The sequence below is a fragment of the Furipterus horrens genome, unplaced genomic scaffold, assembly GCF_987537825.1.
Source record: "Furipterus horrens unplaced genomic scaffold, mFurHor1.1.pri manual_scaffold_24, whole genome shotgun sequence".
In the NCBI taxonomy this organism is placed as follows: Eukaryota; Metazoa; Chordata; class Mammalia; order Chiroptera; family Furipteridae; genus Furipterus; species Furipterus horrens.
In genome coordinates, this window is record NW_028327194.1 from 933291 (window position 1) to 940950 (window position 7660).

The window sequence follows — 7660 nt, forward strand, 5'->3', positions numbered from 1 at the left end:
TAGAGAGGCAGTCACCTTCTTTCTCCTAGACATAACAAAGTGTCCTGGGTAAAAAGTTTCTTCCGCCATGGTCACGAAGCCTCTGCTGGACAGAGCAACTTCCAACTGAGCCTAGGATGTGTGTGGCACCTCCGCCATAAAAGCTGCTGCCTCTTTTCTTTTTTTCTTTTTTTTTGAAGATAGCACTATGTTTTTGTTTTATTTTTACAATTGTATGTATGTATGTATGTATGTATGTATGTATGTATTTATTTTTAGAGAGAGGGGAAAGGAGAAAAGGGGAGAAACATCACTGTGTGGATGCCTCTCACGCGCCCCCAACTGGGGACCTGATGTGCAACCTAGTAACGTGCTCGGACTGGGAATCAAACCAGCGACAGTTAGGTCTGCAGGCTGATGCTCAATCCACTGAGCCACAGCAGCCAGGGCTGAGACCTCCTTCCTTTTGAGGAGGCAGAGTATGAGAGAACCTGCAGAGGGGCCCGTGCCCCCATTGCCACCGGGCACGGCATACCCCGGCCGCCTGCAGCCCTGGTGTGGGAGGCGGCCTTCTCTATCAGCCCAAGCCCTGGCAAGCCGTTCTGGGGCCCTCTCGGCCCTACGTGTCCTTCAGGGTTTGAGCTGAGGGCTGGCTTGTCTACACCGACCACCCCCTCTCTTCTTACATCTCACATTCTGAGGGGCAGCATAAGCAGCTGTAAGCCCTCTTTTAGGGGGCACAGTTGGAGGAGAGTCAGGTGCCCATCACCGGGAGGTGGACACGGAAGATGCGGGTGCTCACCAGGAACACCCAGCAGATAGCAGCAATGAGCTGGCTGAACACCCAGCAACCTGCTGAAGCCCTGGATGGAGTACAAGCGGAGGCTGCGCCAAGATACCGCACCTGTGCGCCTACATACACCCTACGCACCGAGGGCCTGGAGGCAGGAGATGGGTAGAGAAGGGGAGGATGGAGGAGTACTGAAAAGAATCACTTGAGAGGGGCCCAAGGATGCTTGAGTAGGATGAAGAGAACTTGACTCCAAGGTAATGAAGTCATGAAGCCTCCTTAACTTGTGATCTCACTTCAGTGCAAATGAGACTCTCCCGGGAGCAGCTGGGATCTTAAAAGCGTGGGTGGGGTGAGCGTGGGCGGGGTAAGCCTCAAGCTTGATGTCAATCAAACCCGAGAAGCCACAAGGTGACACACACCACTCCCGGGTGCCCAGGCTTGGCTACCGAGAGAAGGTGAGCTTAGAAGAAAGCTGCTATAGCAGAACGTCGTGCCCGGAGGAAGTGGTGGCTCTCGGTCCTGCAGGCGGAGCGCCGTTGCTATTTTTCTGAAGCTCCTCTCGGCCACTTGCCGAGACACCGCGCCGCCAAAATTCCTCGAATTGTGATGAAGGGGGGCATGTGGAGGAATACCGAGGATGAAATTCTGAAAGCAGCTGTTATGAAATATGGGAAAAATCAGTGGTCTAGGGTTGCTTCATTGCTGCCTAGGAAATCGGCAAAGCAGTGCAAAGCCAGATGGTGTGAGCGGCTGGATCCAAGCGTTAAGAAAACAGAATGGGGCGAGACGCAGGCGGCCTGGAGCATGGCGGGTACGGGCCTGGTGGCTGGAGAGGTGGTGGTGGATGCGCTGCCGTATTTTGACCAAGGTTACGAGGCGCCTGGTGTGCGAGAAGCGGCTGCGGCGCTGGTGGAGGAGGAAACTCGCAGGTACCGACCCACTAAGAACTACCTGAGCTCCCTGACAGCGCCGGATTATTCCGCTTTTGAGACCGACATAATGAGAAATGAGTTTGAAAGACTGGCTGCCGGACAACCAATTGAATTGCTCAGCATGAAACGATATGAACTCCAGCTCCTTCTTCAGGTCAGAAAAATGACATCACTGCCTGGCAAGAGTGTGTAAACAATTCTATGGACCAGTTAGAGCACCAAGCGGTTCGAATCAAGAATCTGGAGCTAATGTCGCAGCACGGGTGCAACGCCTGGAAAGCGTACAATGAAAATCGAGTTCATATGATTGAACGGGCACAGAAAGAGCTCCAGAAGTTAAGGAAACATATTCAAGATTTAAACTGGCAGCGGAAGAACATGCAACTCACAGCTGGATCTAAGTTAAGGGAAACGGAGTCAAATTGGGTGTCCCTGGTCAGTAAGAATTATGAGATTGAAAGGACTGTTGTGCAGTTAGAAAATGAAGTCTTTCAAATGAAGCAGCAGCACGGAGAGGCCAACAAAGAAAACATCCGACAGGACTTCTGAAGAGACTGAGGAATTCGGTTGATAGAAAGGAAGGCAGGTTGGGCTTTTACAGAAGCTCAGACTGGTCTGTGAAGGACAACATCTTACGGAAATCGTCAGTGGCGTTTAGAAACCGTACAAAGGGGACCGTTATATTCTCTTTGTACATTAGCAAAATACAAAATTTCAAGTTGGTATATTTTTGCCATTAAAAAAATCTCGAGACTTTCAAAATAATACAACTTTAGAATACTGTATCATAGAATTAATTTTGAGTCACTTGGACCATATTTTGTATTCAAGAGATCTTTGTTGAAAATCTTCAACATGTACAAGAAGTTGGAAACTTTGGGTTTATATATTTTTCAAATAAAGATAGTTCTACACAAATTCTTGATGACCAGTCAAGTCTTAAGAAAAAAAAAAAAATAACAGAATGGTCCAGAGAAGAAGAGGAAAGACTCTTGCATTTGGCCAAGAGGAAGCGAGACTTCTGTTACAGAGCCCCTGGGCTGCTCCAATTGAAAACAAACCCACGGGCCCTTTAGTTAGGGGTCCGATTGCCCGCCGCCAAAATTATAACTCTGAGTATTACAGTTGAGTGAAAAGAAAATTGTTTATTTAACAGGTACACATATCCTTGCCTTCCGTCTACCAAACCTAGCCAGTTTTGCGGGGGGAGGGGTCGGAAACACCGTTTCCCTCCCTCTTAGGCACCGTTCATCTTTACCAGCAGCCGCCAGTCACTCCAGCTGATTGGGGAGGTCCTTTCTGTGCTGTGGTGCCCTCCAGCTCTCAATGTAGGGCCACCTGGATTCTCAGCCTCCTTGCAAACCGTTCTTCTTTCTGTGAGCCGCGTGGATCTCCTCTCCTTCTCCAGAGCACCTCTGCGAACACTCACCAGCGAGGGAGACAGCCCCAGAGCGTGCCCCCACCCCCACCCCCCGCCCTACAGTGTTCGCAGCTGCCTACATATCCCTGAGTGCGTCCTCTGACGCAGTGGGTGTTGCCAATAGTTCTGACCATTGGCAGAACCCCACGTAGGCTCTGTGTGCTTTCCATACCGTGCCCTGGTTCAAGACCCCTGCCATCCACCTGAGGCCTTGGAAGCATCCAAGCAAGTTTGCATAAGCAAAGACACCAGCCACCGGCCTCAGGCGTGTGGAGGCATTCTGAAAGCCGCTTATTTCTCCCCATCACCCAGCCGCAAACTCCGGGCAGCTTTGGACTCCCCTGTTTCTGTAACAACTCGACCTGGGGTACCTGGGCGTTCGGACGTCTGGTGGCATTTCGGCCTGCGCCTGAGCCCGACCCGCTTCTCTCTGTGCCATGGCGGACGGGGGCAAGTCCTACAGCGAGCACGATGATCGCGTCAGTTTCCCTCGAAGAAGAAAGAAAGGCCAGGGTCCTTCCCGGTGGAAGTGTGGCGAGGGGAACCGTAGGCCTGGAAGAGGAGGTGCTGGCCTTCGGCCTTCCCGCCTTGAGGACGACGACAGAGATGTGGCAATGAGTGATGCCCAGGATGTTCCTCGCGTATGATACGATCCCGATGTGGTGCGACCCGACCGCCGGGGCGATAGCTGGCATGATCGAGACCGCATTCACGTTACTGTGCGGAGACACAGAGTTCCTCCACAGAGAGCAGGGGCCGGCACCGGCCAGGACGGGACCTCGAAGAGCTGGTTTAAGATTACGATTCCTTACGGCAGGAAATATGACAAGTCATGGCTCCTGAGTAGGATTCGGAGCAAGTGCAGTGTCCCTTTCACCCCCATTGACTTTCGCTACGAAAACACACGGGCCCAGTTCTTTGTTGAGGATGCCGCTACCGCCTCTGCATTGGAGGCTGTCAACGCTAAGATTTTGGATCAGGAGAACCGAAGGCTCTCTATCATCGTCAACTCCTCTCCTCCGCCACTTCCTGTACACAATGAACTGAAGCCAGAGCAGGTGGAGCAGCTGAAGCTGATCATGAGCAAACGGTACGATGGCTCCCAAAAAGCGCTTGACCTCCAGGGCCTCCGTTCAGACCCAGACCTGGTGGCCCAGAACATCGATGTTGTCCTCAGTCGTAGAAGCTGGATGGCAGCCACCCTGCAAATCATTGGGGAAAACCTCCCTGAGCTCTTGTCCTTGAACTTGAGTAATAACAAGCTCTATAGGCTGGATGACATGTCCAGCATTGTGCAGAAAGCACCCAACCTGAAGGTCCTAAGCCTCTCCTGAAATGAGTTGAGATCTGAGCGGGAACTGGACAAGGTAAAAGGGCTGAAGCTAGAGGAAGTGTGGCTCGTAGGAAACCCCCTGAGCGACGCCTTCCGCGATCAGTCCGCCTACGTCAGCGCCATTCGTGAACGCTTTCCCAAAGTATTATGCCTGGATGGCCATGAGTTGCCCCCACCAATTGCCTTTGACCTTGAAGCCCCCACGGCGTTACCGCCCTGCAAGGGAAGCTGCTATCTTGGAACAGAGACGCTGAAGAATCTGGTCGTGCACTTCTTGCAGCAGTACTATGCCATTTATGACTCTGGAAACCGGCAGCGGCTCCTGGACGCCTACCACGATGGAGCCTGCTGCTCCCTGAGCATCCCTTTCACCCCCCGGAACCCTTCCCGAAGCAGCCTGGCCGGGTACTTCAAGGATAGCAGGAACGTGAAGAAACTGAAAGACCCGGCCCTGCGGTTTCGCCTGCTGAAGCACACACGGCTCAGCGTCGTTGCCTTCCTCAACGAGTTGCCCAGAACTCAGCACGACGTCAGTTCCTTTGTGGTGGACATAAGCGCCCAAACCCACACATTGCTGTGTTTTTCTGTCAACGGGGTCTTCAAGGAAGTGGATGGAAAGCCTCGGGACTCTTTGCGAGCCTTCACGCGGACGTTCGTCGCTGTTCCAGCCAGCAATTCAGGGCTGTGCATTGTAAACGACGAGCTGTTTGTGCGGAACGCCAGCTCCGATGAGATCCCGAGAGCTTTCGCCATGCCTGCGCCCGCGCCCTCCTCCAGCCCAGCGCCCGCCCTCTCCCCGCAGCAGCAGGAAGTGCTGCAGGTCTTCTCCACACAGTCCGGCATGAACCTCGAATGGTCCCACAAGTGCCTTCAGGACAACAACTGGGACTACACCAGATCCGCGCAGGCCTTTACTCATCTCAAGGCCAAGGGTGAAATTCCAGAGGTGGCGTTCATGAAGTGATCCCTAGTCCCGGAAAAAACCCCCCTTCAAGTAGTCCTTGGATACTGATGTCGCCTTGTCGAGGTTGTCGTCTCCTCTCTCTGCCCTGCCCGAGGCCACCCTGTGACTGAGACCCAGGAAGGAGGGTTGCTGGCTCACTGGCGCCGGGAAGCCAGAGGTGACTTTGTAGAACTGACACGAAACTACCCGAAGGACTGAGGTGCTTTGCATACTTAACCCCAGAACCCCCCGCCCCAGTCCCCACTGACCCCGACTTTTTCAGATAAAAGAGTGATATTGTAAAAAGAAATAAAATAAAATAAAAGCAAAAACAGACGAATAAATAAATAACTAAATAAAATAAAGAGGAAGTGAGGTCAGTATGTAATTCAGTCACGCCAAACATTCAGATTCGCAGAATCCTGACACCATAGAACATCACGACCAAAGTCAGGAGCTGACACGGTTGGTCGAATGATAGGTACATATAACGTGGCCAGGAACACCAGGAGATGGCCGACAGTTATATTCTACACACTTCTGAATACTGCACGAAAGGTGCTCAGGCTATTCACCTGCTAAATGGCAATGCGAAAACAAGGCGCAGAAGGTTTCTTAGAAATATCAATGCAGTCAGTGTCAGAACAAATAAAAAGGTGTTGGCATCTCTACGGGTGTGCATAAGCCTTTACACCCGAAACTTCAATTTCAAACAAAAACTGGAGGAAATGCTAATGACGATATAGATACGGCTCCCTTGACGAGAAAAAAAGATGTGAGGTGTTGTGCATCCAAAACAAGTCGCTTATCAAAACATTTTTTGCAAGCGTCCTGAAGTGTTTATGCCTTCAGCGCTGCAAGATTGTTTGCTATGACTGCTAAGATGTTTTGCAAAGCCAGCTGTTGGAGGTTCTAACTAACGCTAAAGACATTTTGTGTTTTGCTTTTGAAAGAAATATTCATGTGTGTTGTTTGAAAAAAAGAAAACCATTCTTTGTTTTCATATTTAATTTCTAGATTGTAACTGAAAATAAGAAAATCATGTATATTGTTATATAAGTATAATAAATGCAAATGTGCAGGGTTTTGTCTTGTTTTTTGCATCTCAGCACATACTAGCAATGAAGTCCCTCTCGGGTACATAATACCGACGCTGTACCTCTGACCGCAACCTCTGCGGGCTTCAGTACAGCTTTGCTTTCTGCCCAGAGATTTAGCTTTCACCACAGATGCACAGGTGCCGCTCCCAAGTGTAGCTGACTTCAAGCCCAGATTCGAGCCTCACTTAATGGAGAACCAACGAACAAATGAAAAGAAAAACGAAAACCAAAAAACAAAACTAGTGCCTAAAGAGGCTTCCCACTGGTCCCCACCCCTTGGGTGGCCAGTTCTACAAAGCATGCGTACACCTCTCACAGGTGGTCCCAGTGTCTCACAGAAGCCGCCTCGATATGTCCTTGTTTCTATTTCCTTCCTTCTGCTACCCGCTGCCTCCCAGGATGACCTCCCTGACACACTACCTGCCTGCCCTGAGACCTCATCTCAGACTTCTTCCCAGGGAGCCCGAATTACAGCATGGCTCAATGGGATGCCCACAGTACAAAGGTGAATCTCACGAGCCACAGGGTCAAAGGCATGTGATGTATAACTTCGCATTGTAGGAACACTTGTCATAGCTTGGGAGGTTACAGGTGGCCTACCTGTACACACAGACGAGGAGTAAGGAAGGAACTCTCTTGTGAGCAAAACACATTCAAGGTCAGTGGGCTGCATTCTCCCACAGTGAGGAGATGGATGTATTGAGCCCCTAGGGCATTGGAACTGGGTTGCCAGAGATCTACAGTTACAATAGTCACATCCCTGCTGCATCAGAGAGCTCTAGGGGGCCCTTAGACAAGACGCAACTCAGCCCAAAGGAGTCAACGTTCCTCTAATCCCCACGGAGCTCTGATGAAAGCCATCTCTTTAGGTCACCCAACTCAGCTTCTTCTTAGCTTATTTTCATTAAAGAAATGACCAGGTTTCTCCAGACAGTAGCCACCATCTTGGCCTCGGCTTCCTCTTTTGTAAAAGAAGGACTGGAACTCCTTAAAGAGCTGCTTCTTCTTCTTCTGCTTTTAAATTTGAGTCTTGGCTCTGAATTTTTTTAAAAGAGTTTATTGATTTATTTATTTAATTTATTTCTTTTTAGAGAGGGGAAAGGAGAAAGAGAGGGAAAGAAACATCACTGTGTGGTTGCCTATCACGAGCCCACCACAAC